Source organism: Arachis stenosperma, chromosome 7 (genome assembly GCF_014773155.1).
Source record: "Arachis stenosperma cultivar V10309 chromosome 7, arast.V10309.gnm1.PFL2, whole genome shotgun sequence".
In the NCBI taxonomy this organism is placed as follows: domain Eukaryota; kingdom Viridiplantae; phylum Streptophyta; class Magnoliopsida; order Fabales; family Fabaceae; genus Arachis; species Arachis stenosperma.
Window position 1 is genome coordinate 23,947,449 of NC_080383.1, and position 12,711 is coordinate 23,960,159.

General features: G+C 38.7%; 1 non-coding gene across 1 annotated transcript; it reads left to right on the top strand.

Moving 5' to 3' along the window:
• The first annotated feature begins 12,315 nt into the window (after positions 1–12,315).
• On the top strand, positions 12,316–12,419 carry LOC130942964 (small nucleolar RNA R71). The gene has a single exon (XR_009071506.1). It is a non-coding gene; the product is annotated as a small nucleolar RNA R71 (small nucleolar RNA).
• The last annotated feature ends 292 nt before the right edge of the window (positions 12,420–12,711 follow it).

Genomic DNA, 12,711 nt, shown 5'->3' on the forward strand with positions numbered 1-12,711 from the left:
TATATATGTGTGTGAACCAAACTAATAACAGTTGCATGTCGTTGGGCTGTGGAATATTCTATCCACACGTTGGGAATATGCATGTACACTACAAAAAAAAAAAAGTTTTATGGTCACATTTTTTTGTCACGCTTTAAAAACGTAGCCAAAAGTGGTCAATAGTAACGTTTTTATGAGGGTGACGATTGAATGGACACTTGATCATGTTTTTTCTTGTTATGCTTCAAAATAGTGGCAAAAGGGGTCAATGGCCACGCTTTTATGAGGGTGGCAATTGATTTGAGATTTGACCATACTTTTTTTGCCACGCTTAAAAAGCGTAGCCATAGAGAGAAACAAACACGCTTTTAAAGTATGGCGACAAGGTTTTGTTATCGGGGCATTCTCAAAGTGGGGCCATTTCCTACAACTATTTTGGCCACGCTTCAAAAGCATGGCCAAAAGGTTCCAAAAAAAAAACATTTCAAAGAACTCCTTTCGAAATTACTGAGCTACAATAGCACATCATCTACTCTTCCAAACTTTATCTTTTTCCTTCTTACACTTGCCCTATCTCGTTTAAATAACCCTAAGCCCTCCACGAAGTGATGATTAACCCTAACCTTAACCCTGTCTTCATCGTGCCTCACCCTAACACTCTCTTCATTGCGCCTCATGAAGAACCCCTAACCACGATGAAGAACATCATATCGAAGAACCCCAGCACTCCACGAAATAGCACAGCACTCTGCGAAGAATGTCGCTGGCGTTTGCAATGCCTTCGTCGTCAAACCCTCTTCTGGCACCCCCTAACCCTCCTTTGAGTTTATTCTCTCTTCTCTCGCCACTTTCTCCCTCAAGCTCACTGTGTCTCACCTCTCTCTCCAATATCTTGCTTCTCTCGCAGCCGTTTCGGACTCAAGCTCGTCGCGCTCTATCATTATCGCAAGCTTGGTTGCGCTTCTATCATTATCGGCCGTCAACGCTTTCTTCACCATGAGTTAGTCCTTAGGCAGGTGAGTTTCATCTTCCTTTGACCCTGTTATTTCTTTTTCAATTTCGTTGCTATAAGTCATCAATATATCTTGAATGTGTTGTTGAAAGTTGAGGTTGTTGCTGAAATAATGATTCAGCTAATTTTGTTTTGATGTAAATATATTTGGAGAATTAGAGTTTAAGTTTTTGTTGTTGAAAGTTATTTTACTTGAATTTGTTGGTAAAAATTATCAATGAATTGAATTTGTTTCTACAAGTAGAATTTTGTGGTTGTAAGTTGAATATGATGCTGAACATATTACTGAGTAAATTTTTTTGTTGCTGGAAATAGAATTTGTTGCTGTAAGTTTTTCGTTTTTTCTTTTATTAGAATCTTAAAAATCCTATTGTATGTGGTCTTTTAGAATTGTCGAAGCCGAATACTAGGAATTTGGAATGGTATTTTTTCATTGTGCACGGTATTCCATTGCTGTAAATTTTTATTACACTTCGAACGTTATCATAGTTGAATTTGTTATTGTAAGTTGTAAATGAGCTAAATTTATTGCTGCTAAGTTGAATTGTTGCTGAACATATCACTGAGCAATTTTTTTGTTGCTAGATAACGGCACTGTTCTTTTAAGTAGCAAGTAGGTTTAAACTCTATAATCAAACTAGTGGAATTTATTTTAATAATTGTAGTTTTTAATATATGAATTTTTTAAAAGTGCATGAGTTGGTTGTGGCTGTGTTGTGTTGAATATGTTAGTTGAATTGTTTTTTATTGTTAAAAAATGAAATACGTTGTTGTCTTCTTATTAAGGTTGGTAAATTAGGAACTGGGAGGATCAAATTGAGTTAGATGGACAAGTGATTGAATTGAGTTACCGTGACTCATAGGGGTTCTATTCCCTGGTGGCAATTGTTGAGAGGAAGCGTAGAGAGAAGCTCAGCCAATGCTTGATTGCTTTATCTGCCCTTGTTCCTTGCCTTAAAAAGGTACCATTAACTATGCCCTTGTTCATGAAGATAAGAGTTTACTGCATTAATTTTTCCTTTCACAAATCACAACTCTCTCTCTCTCTCTCTCTCTATCTCTCTCTCTCTCTTTCTATATATATATATATATGTTGATCAGAGGATACACAATCTTGTTTCGTCTTTCTTCTCAGCCCTTTTAAGAAAATATAACAAAAGATTCTAACATCATTCTTTGGTATTTCCTAATCTTGATGATTGGGAAATATGACTGGAAGCTCATGGTCATGTACATCTAATTTTTCCTACTTGTGTCTTAAAATGTTTAGCACAATATCATGTTTAGTCCATGTCATAAAGATTCGACAAAATTTTAATGTTGGATGTCGAGGGATTACCACAAAATAAGACTTTGTTGTTATTTTCGTCTTGGTCGTCTTAAAATGTTTTTTGATTTGCTGTCTTTAAGTTATTGGTTCGCAATTGCTGTTTTTGTTCACATCTGCTTAATGTTTGTGTCGTTAAGCTTCAGCTTGATGTTCATTGATCACTAGTGTTCACTGCATCGCTATTCACTATGGTTCTTTGTTGTTCACTGCTTTCCCTTTATCAATCAAGGTAACATGTTTTCGTTGGCCTTAATTAGATTATTCTAGTTCTTTGATGTGTATCTTTTTCAACAACTAGGGATTTAGTCTGCATGACTGCATCCCACTAATTTCTTTTTCTTTTAAGTATATAATTGCAATGGTGTTCCCAATTTCTATAGCTTCACAAAAATCTCAATTGGAATTGAAATATGAATTCTGTTGTTTGATGGATTGATTGAGATGTGTTGTTAATCGCTGCTAGTTGTTGCAGGTTGGACTCTGTTTGCTCTTGTGCTTTCTAGACTCCGTTTACTCCTATGTGGAGTTTCTTATCCATGTCCATAGACAAATCTAGAATAAAATGACATCATAACCAAGATCTGCTACTTCATTTTTGTAAGCCTTTAGACCTAAATGATAGAGCAAACCTAAGCCCCAAGATTAGGTGAGATTCTGCCCATTTATGCGCATTCATTTGCCTTGCGTTTGTGAAAGGAAAACCAGAAAATACGTTTTTGTTGTTTAAATTTTGTTGACGTACATGTATAAATTAGTTGATGTTCGTAATAGTTTGATATTATCCTATACCAATTGGATTCTTGTCCCATACTAGTGATGCAATTTTTTCTTTCAAAAAGTATTTGTGCCTGCTCCACCACTAGTACCAGAAACATTTATTGATGGAAATTTTTGCTTTGTTGACTTCAATAGATGATTGATGGCACCTTTTTTTTATCAAGTTTGTTGACATAAGATGGAAAACTATTGTCTCAAAATTATGATATTACGTACTTTGAAATTTTGATGCCATGAATTTGTAATGGTAACCAAGTTTGTTGCTTTTGCTCTTATCATTTTTGTGACAAACCATTAATATTAATTTGTGGAACATTTAGAATAGTTAAGTTTCACTTGTGTATACAAAGTATTTCTATGTTATAAAAATAGAAAATTTATTAAGCCAAGGAAGTCAAAGCAAGTTGCCATTTAGATTACATCTTAAAAGCAAAAAAGTTTACCTAAATAACAAAATACTTTGGACTTTACATGTCAAAATATTTTACAATTGAATTTCTTGGCTAAGTAAATGACATTGTTTAACATTATAAGTTTAAATTGCTTTGCTTCAGTGTGTGTATATATATATATATATATATATATATATATTTATCTTTTTCTGCAATGATATTATAATTTTCTTCATTGATATATTTTGCTGCTAATTTGCCGTTAATTTTAACGGTGTTTTCTGTAGTAACTTATCCATGAGTATGCCACAAATTTTAAATATAAAATGTGGAACTGCTTTGCTGCCTTGATGCTATTGTGGCATTAATTATCTGTTATCGAACATTACAAAAAAAGGGGTTTAAAATGGCATTGATATTAAGGCGGTTTTAAAGAACTACTATAATATCCAAATATTATGGCATTTTTTGTTGCTGTCGTAATTGGCTTTGTATATGGTGGCGATTTTGGTGATTATGGCGGTTTTGAACCGCTGTTTTCACACGTATATAAAATAAAAAAACTGCAATCCCTAGTTCATTCAGCGAAACACATATACGACGCTCTCGATCTTCCTTCTATCTCTCCTTCGTCTCCTCCATGTAAAGAAGCTCTCCGACAATGCCGTTCTTCCCTCTAGGTAGGGCTTCTCCTCTCTCCGCCTGTTACGATCTCTCCAGGTACCTCTCCCTCTCAAGTTAAACTGAAACAGTTATTCTGTTAGAAAAGCTGAAATCGAAACTGAAATTCTATTTTATTTTGTTTTTCTGTTAGTGCTGTAGAGACAAAGATTCCGGTGAGAGGCAAGGCTCTGGTGGCTACTGACCTCAGCATTTCGATTCCAGAAGGCACCTATGCCCGCATTGGTGATTAAATTACCGACTTCTTTGTTTTTGTTGGGGTTACGGTTTCAAAATTGTTTTTGGTGCTAATTTTTGGGGGTTTTTGTTTCTCTGCGATTGGGTCTTGCGTTGAAGCATTTAATTGACGTTGGTGCTGGGGTGATTGACGCCGATTACAGAAGACCGGTTAGGGTGATACTGTTCAACCAATCGACGACCTCAAGTCTTCTTTCGGATCTTGGATCTTCTTTCCTCTCTATCTCTCTCTCTCTCTCTCTCCAATCTCAGATCTTCTCTTGCTTACTTCTATTAAGTTGTTTCTCATATCTCAGAAAAAATATGTCATAGCTTAGTTTCACAAAGCTTACATCCTTATTTGCGATTACAACGTTCTTTCCAATTCTAGCCTTTTGTCAATAATACAGTCTCTGCATTTGTGACGAAAAAGAAGTGAGAACAGATGAAAAGAGGAACCAATGGACAAATATTAAGAAAGCGAGAGTTGCAGCGTGTACTTGATTTTTGTATTTTCTCCTATCCCTATAGGAACTCTTCCCTCGGCTAATAGTGTTGTCACATTTAATTTTGTTTTGTAGAAATCAGCACGAAGCATCACAATATCCTGCATTGACGAAGAGTATGTATTATGTATATTTCTAGTTTACAAAAATTTCTAAAATGTTCAACCTATGAATTTGAGAATTGCTACTGATAAATCAGGTGTTTATAGTAGTGCTAGTGAAAAAATGCATTGCATTGGTATCTTCTGTAACTAGAATTGTTACACGGAATCTTTAAGTGAACATACATTTGAGTTTATTCTAGATCTGATTCCAACCACACTATGCTCTATGAACGAACTATCCACAAAGCTCCTATGTGATATAATTGAATCAAAAATCTGCATAAGAACAACTAAAATGTGAAATCTGAGATTTGATAGCAGAAAATAGTAGTGATTTCCATCCTTAGATAATAACAAAGGCATGCAATAATACATGATTTATGAATTTTCTTGTTTTTTGTATAAATTAATTAAGTCCATATCCATCAGCATGTGCTATGGTTTTTGTGCTTCTTATTATTGATTTCTTACAATATATGTTCATGTGAATACTAGACACTAACTGACCTTGCTGTTGTCAATCTTTGATGGAGGTAGGTTTCTTCTTGATGTATACATTGGCTTTGCCGCATCATAAAAGCTAAACCTGGGTGGCTGAAAATTACACAATATTTTCTAAGTCAGTAAGGTTAAACACCTCAATCATAGAACAATCAGTAATTGGATTATATTTCGGAAACGCATATCAAGTCAAAGATATTGAATCTGGAAATATAATTAATTCAATAAATGAAAAGTATTTAAAGCCATATCATTGTTTGTTAACTCAGAATTGAAATGCATAAGTCTGAGGATAAAAACAAAAGGAAATCATTACAAGCATTGAACCCTAAGGAGGAGAAAGGTAAGGTGCCATAAGCTTTGCTAAGTCTGAACGTAACTTTACCCTTTCACTATCCAGAGCCGAAAGTGCTTCGATTTGCTCATATTCTTCGTATTGGGCCTTGCCAAGTTGCTTTTCACATTCTTCTTGTTTGGCCTCAATGGAAATAAATTCTTGTACGAGCTTTTGGTTCTTATGTTGGATAGTGGTTAGAGGTGTTGCTATATCAGCCTTCTGGTGCACGAAATTGTGATCATCAATGGCGCCATCAACATGGTACGCTCATTGCAATCTCAACTCTTTATCACAACTCCGTACAACTAACCAGCAAGTGCACTGGGTCGTCCAAGTAATAAACCTTACGCGAGTAAGGGTCGATCCCACGGAGATTGTTGGTATGAAGCAAGCTATGGTCACCTTGTAAATCTTAGTCAGGCAGACTCAAATGGTTATGAATGATATATGAATAAAACATAAAGATAAAGATAGAGATACTTATGTATTCCATTGGTGAGAATTTCAGATAAGCGAATGGAGATGCTTTGTCCCTTCCGTCTCTCTGCCTTCCTACTGTCTTCATCCAATCCTTCTTACTCCTTTCCATGGCAAGCTGTATGCAAGGGTTTCACCGTTGTCAGTGGCTACCTCCCATCCTCTCAGTGGAAATGTTCAACGCACCCTGTCACGGCACGGCTATCCATCTGTCGATTCTCAATCAGGCCGGAATAGAATCCAGTGATTCTTTTGCGTCTGTCACTAACGCCCCGCCCTCAGGAGTTTGAAGCTCATCACAGTCATTCAATCATTGAATCCTACTCAGAATACCACAGACAAGGTTTAGACCTTCCGGATTCTCTTGAATGCCGCCATCAGTTCTAGCTTATACCACGAAGATTCCGGTTAAAGAATCCAAGAGATAAACATTCAAGCCTTGTTTGCTTGTAGAACGGGAGTGGTTGTCAGGCACGCGTTCATAAGTGAGAATGATGATGAGCGTCACATAATCATCACATTCATCATGTTCTTGAGTGTGAATGAATATCTTGGAACAAGAACAAGCGGAATTGAATAGAAGAACAATAGTAATTGCATTAATACTCGAGGTACAGCAGAGCTCCACACCTTAATCTATGGTGTGTAGAAACTCCACCGTTGAAAATACATAAGAACAAGGTCTAGGCATGGCCGTGAGGCCAGCCTCCCAATGATCTAAGATAGCATAAGAACAAAGATAGCTACCCAGATATCATCAATACAATAGTAAAAGGTCCTACTTATAGAAAACTAGTAGCCTAGGGTGTACAGAGATGAGTAAATGACATAAAAATCCACTTCCGGGCCCACTTGGTGTGTGCTTGGGCTGAGCAATGAAGCAATTTTGTGTAGAGACTCTTCTTGGAGTTAAACGCCAGCTTTTATGCCAGTTTGGGCGTTTAACTCCCATTTAGGTGCCAGTTCCGGCGTTTAACGCTGGAATTTCTGAGGGTGACTTTGAACGCCGGTTTGGGCCATCAAATCTTGGGCAAAGTATGGACTATCATATATTGCTGGAAAGCCCAGGATGTCTACTTTCCAACGCCATTGAGAGCGCGCCAATTGGGCTTTTGTAGCTCCAGAAAATCCACTTCGAGTGCAGGGAGGTCAGAATCCAACAGCATCTGCAGTCCTTTTCAGTCTCTGAATCAGATTTTTGCTCAGGTCCCTCAATTTCAGCCAGAAAATACCTGAAATCACAAAAAAACACACAAACTCATAGTAAAGTCCAGAAAAGTGAATTTTAACTAAAAACTAATAAAAATATACTAAAAACTAACTAGATCATACTAAAAACATACTAAAAACAATGCCAAAAAGCGTACAAATTATCCGCTCATCACAACACCAAACTTAAATTGTTGCTTGTCCCCAAGCAACTAAAAATCAAATAAGATAAAAAGAAGAGAATATGCAATGAATTCCAAAAACATCTATGAAGATCAGTATTAATTAGATGAGCGGGGCTTTTAGCTTTTTGCCTCTGAACAGTTTTGGCATCTCACTATATCCTTTGCAACTCAAAATGATTGGCTTCTTTAGGAACTCAGAATCCAGATAGTGTTATTGATTCTCCTAGTTAAGTATGATGATTCTTGAACACAGCTACTTTCTGAGTCTTGGCCGTGGCCCAAAGCACTCTGTCTTCCAGTATTACCACCGGATACATACATGCCACAAACACATAATTGGGTGAACCTTCTCAGATTATGACTCAGCTTTGCTAGAGTCCCCAATTAGAGGTGTCCAGGGTTCTTAAGCACACTCTTTTTGCCTTGGATCACAACTTTATTTCTTTCTTTTTCTTTCTTTTTCTCTTTCTTTTTCGTTTTTTTTTTCGCCTCTTTTTTTCTCTTTTTTTTGTATTTACTGCTTTTTCTTGCTTCAAGAATCATTTTTATGATTTTTCAGATCCTCAGTAACATGTCTCCTTTTTCATCATTCTTTCAAGAGCCAACATTCATGAACCACAAATTCAAAAGACATATGCACTGTTTAAGCATACATTCAGAAGACAAAAATATTGCCACCACATCAAAATAATTAAACTGTTATAAAATTCAAAATTCATGCAATTCTTTTCTTTTTCAATTAAGAACATTTTTTTCATTTAAGAAAGGTGATGGATTCATAGGATATTCATAACTTTAAGGCATAGACACTAAGACACTAATGATCACAAGACACAAACATAGATGAACATAAGCACTAAAATTCAAAAAACAGAAAATAAAGAACAAGGAGATTAAAGAACGGGTCCACCTTAGTGATGGCGGCTCTTTCTTCCTCTTGAAGATCCTATGGAGTGCTTGAGCTCCTCAATGTCTCTTCCTTGTCTTTGTTGTTCCTCTCTCATGATTCTTTGATCTTCTCTAATTTCATGGAGGATGATGGAGTGTTCTTGGTGCTCCACCCTTAGTTGTCCCATGTTGGAACTCAATTCTCCTAGGGAGGTGTTTAGTTGCTCCCAATAGTTTTGTGGAGAAAAGTGCATCCCTTGAGGAATCTCAGGGATCTCATGATGAGTGGGGTCTCTTGTGTGCTCCATCCTTTTCTTAGTGATGGGCTTGTCCTCATCAATGGGGATGTCTCCCTCTATGTCAACTCCAACAGAATAACAGAGGTGACAAATGAGATGAGGAAAGGCTAATCTTGCTAAGGTAGAGGACTTGTCCGCCACCTTATAGAGTTCTTGGGCTATAACCTCATGAACTTCCACTTCTTCTCCAATCATGATGCTATGAATCATGATGGCCCGGTCTAGAGTAACTTCGGACCGGTTGCTAGTGGGAATGATTGAGCGTTGGATGAACTCCAACCATCCTCTAGCCACGGGTTTGAGGTCATGCCTTCTCAATTGAACCGGCTTCCCTCTTGAATCTCTCTTCCATTGGGCGCCCTCTTCACAAATGTCAGTGAGGACTTGGTCCAACCTTTGATCAAAGTTGACCCTTCTAGTGCAAGGATGTTCATCTCCTTGCATCATAGGCAAGTTGAATGCCAACCTTACATTTTCCGGACTAAAATCCAAGTATTTCCCCCGAACCATAGTAAGATAATTCTTTGGATCCGGGTTCACACTTTGATCATGGTTCTTGGTGATCCATGCATTGGCATAGAACTCTTGAACCATTAAGATTCCGACTTGTTGAATGGGGTTGGTAAGAATTTCCCAACCTCTTCTTCGGATCTCATGTCGGATCTCCGGATATTCACTTTTTTTTGAGTGAAAAAGGGACCTCGGGGATCACCTTCTTCAAGGCCACAACTTCATAGAAGTGGTCTTGATGCACCCTTGAGATGAATCTTTCCATCTCCCATGACTCGGAGGTAGAAGCTTTTGCCTTCCCTTTCCTCTTTCTAGAGGTTTCTCCGGCCTTGGATGTCATAAATGGTTATGGAAAAACGAAAAAGCAACGCTTTTACCACACCAAACTTAAAAGGTTTGCTCGTCCTCGAGCAAAGAAGAAAGAAGAGAGTAGAAGAAGAAGAAATGAGGAAGAAGGGAATGGCTTTTGTGTTCGGCCAAAGAGGGGGAGAAGTGGTGTTTAGGTTGTGTGAAAATGAAGGGGTGAAGAAGGGTATATATAGGGGAGGGGGAAGGGTAAAGTTCGGTCAAGTGAGGGTGGGTTTGGGTGGGAAAGTGGTTTGAATTTGAATGGTGAGGTAGGTGGAGTTTTATGAAGGATGGATGTGAGTGTTGAAGAGAAGATGGGATTTGATAGGTGAAGGGTTTTTGGGAAAGAGGTGTTGAGGTGATTGGTGAATGGGTGAAGAAGAGAGAGAGTGGTGGGGTTGGTGGGGATCCTGTGGGGTCCACAGATCCTGTGGTGTCAAGGAAAAGTCATCCCTGCACCAAATGGCATGCAAAATCACGTTTTGAGCCAATTCTGGCGTTAAACGCCGGGCTGGTGCCCATTTCTGGCGTTTAACGCCAGGTTCTTGCCCTTTTCTGGCGTTTAACACCAGTCTGGTGCCCCTTTCTGGCGTTAAACGCCCAGAATGGTGCCAGACTGGGCGTTAAACGCCCACCTGCTAGCCTTACTGGCGTTTAAACGCCAGTAAGTTCTTCCTCCAGGGTGTGCTGTTTGTCTTCCTGTTTTTCATTCTGTTTTTGCTTTTTCAATTGATTTTGTGACTTCTCATGATCATCAACCTAAAAAAAAACATAAAATAACAAAAGAGAATAGTCAAAATATAACATTGGGTTGCCTCCCAAAAAGCGCTTCTTTAATGTCATTAGCTTGACAGAGGACTCTCATGGAGCCTCAGAAATGCTCAGAGCTATGTTGGAACCTCCCAACACCAAACTTAGAGTTTGAATGTGGGGGTTCAACACCAAACTTAGAGTTTGGTTGTGGCCTCCCAACACCAAACTTAGAGTTTGACTGTGGGGGCTCTGTTTGACTCTGATTTGAGAGAAGCTCTTTATGCTTCCTCTCCATGGTGACAGAGGGATATCCTTGAGCCTTAAACACAAAGGATTCTTCATTCACTTGAATGATCAGTTCGCCTCTATCAACATCAATCACAGCCTTTGCTGTGGCTAGGAAGGGTCTGCCAAGGATGATGGTTTCATCCATGCACTTCCCAGTCTCTAGGACTATGAAATCAGCAGGGATGTAATGGTTTTCAATCCTCACCAAAACATCCTCTACAAGTCCATGAGCTTGTTTTCTTGAGTTGTCTGCCATCTCTAATGAGATTCTTGCAGCTTGCACCTCAAAGATCCCTAGCTTCTCCATTACAGAGAAAGGCATGAGGTTTACACTTGACCCTAAGTCACACAAAGCCTTCTTGAAGGTCATGGTGCCTATGGTACAAGGTATTGAAAACTTCCCAGGATCTTGTCTCTTTTGAGGTAATTTCCGCCTAGACAAGTCATCCAGTTCTTTGGTGAGCAAAGGGGGTTCATTCTCCCAAGTCTCATTTCCAAATAACTTGTCATTTAGCTTCATGATTGCTCCAAGGTATTTAGCAACTTGCTCTTCAGTGACATACTCATCCTCTTCAGAGGAAGAATACTCATCAGAGCTCATGAAAGGCAGAAGTAAGTCCAATGGAATCTCTATGGTCTCATTTTGAGTCTCAGATTCCCATGGTTCCTCATTGGGGAACTCAATGGAGGTCAGTGCACGCCCACTGAGGTCTTCCTCAGTGGCGTTCACTTCCTCTCCTTCCTCTCCAAATTCGGCCATGTTGATGGCCTTACACTCTCCTTTTGGATTTTCTTCTGTGTTGCTTGGGAGAGTACTAGGAGGGAGTTCAGTAACTTTCTTGCTCAGCTGTCCCACTTGTGCCTCCAAGTTCTGAATGGAGGACCTTGTTTCAGTCATGAAACTTTGAGTGGTTTTGATTAGATCAGAGACCATAGTTGCTAAGTCAGAGGGGTTCTGCTTAGAATTCTCTGTCTGTTGCTGAGAAGATGATGGAAAAGGCTTGCCATTGCTAAACCTGTTTCTTCCACCATTATTGTTGTTGAAACCTTGTTGAGGTCTCTGTTGATCCTTCCATGAGAAATTTGGGTGATTTCTCTATGAAGAATTATAGGTGTTTCCGTAGGGTTCTCCTAGGTAATTCACCTCTTCCATTGAAGGGTTCTCAGGATCATATGCTTCTTCTTCAGATGAAGCATCCTTAGTACTGCTTGGTGCATTTTGCATTCCAGACAGACTTTGAGAAATCAAATTGACTTGTTGAGTCAATATCTTGTTCTGAGCCAGAATGGCATTCAGAGTATCAATCTCAAGAACTCCTTTCTTCTGATTTGCCCCATTGTTCACAGGATTCCTTTCAGAAGTGTACATGAATTGGTTATTTGCAACCATTTCAATTAGTTCTTGAGCTTCTGTAGGCGTCTTCTTCAGATGAAGAGATCCTCCAGTAGAGCTATCCAAAGACATCTTGGACAGTTCAGAGAGACCATCATAGAAAATACCTATGATGCTCCATTCAGAAAGTATGTCAGAAGGACATTTTCTGATCAATTATTTGTATCTTTCCCAAGCTTCATAGAGGGATTCTCCATCCTTCTGTCTGAAGGTTTGGACTTCCACTCTAAGCTTACTCAATTTTTGAGGTGGAAAGAACTTTGCCAAGAAGGCATTGACTAGCTTTTCCCATGAGTCCAGGCTTTCTTTAGGTTGTGAATCCAACCATGTCCTAGCTCTGTCTCTTACAGCAAAAGGGAATAGCATAAGTCTGTAGACCTCAGGGTCAACCCCATTAGTCTTGACAGTGTCACAGATTTGCAAGAATTCAGCTAAAAACTTATGGGGATCTTCCAATGGAAGTCCATGAAACTTGCAATTCTGTTGCATTAGAGAAACTAATTGAGGCTTAAGCTCAAAGTTGTTT